The following is a 299-nucleotide window of genomic DNA, read 5'->3' as shown; positions in this document are numbered from 1 at the left end:
CACCTTAAAAAGCCAAGTTCGAAAACTACGGGTTTATATGCCGGGGCCCCATTACCCCCCCCCCCCTTAACCCCTACAAGGTTCTTCATCTATTTTTCGATTGTTTAAGTTTAAGACAATTAATGGCCGTTAATTTTTATAAGAGTCGATAGATTGTCTTTTTAATTTTTTCTTTCTTTTTTTTGGCATTCAAGCTGCCGTAAGAGGTATTGAAACAACATTTTGTCCAAGTTTATTTCTTGTCATTAATTATTTTTTCAATGCGGCGTTCCGGATCTCTTGTAATTGAATTTATAACG

At 35.8% G+C, this 299-nt stretch overlaps 1 protein-coding gene across 1 annotated transcript in view; it reads left to right on the top strand.

The window, feature by feature from the left end:
- The window catches only part of LOC119586436, a gene marked incomplete in the record, with an annotated part of 196,777 nt that overhangs the window by 127,150 nt on the left and 69,328 nt on the right, over nucleotides 1–299 (top strand).

This window comes from Penaeus monodon, chromosome 21 (genome assembly GCF_015228065.2).
Source record: "Penaeus monodon isolate SGIC_2016 chromosome 21, NSTDA_Pmon_1, whole genome shotgun sequence".
NCBI classification, from domain to species: Eukaryota; Metazoa; Arthropoda; class Malacostraca; order Decapoda; family Penaeidae; genus Penaeus; species Penaeus monodon.
This window is presented reverse-complemented; position numbering and strand designations above follow the sequence as displayed.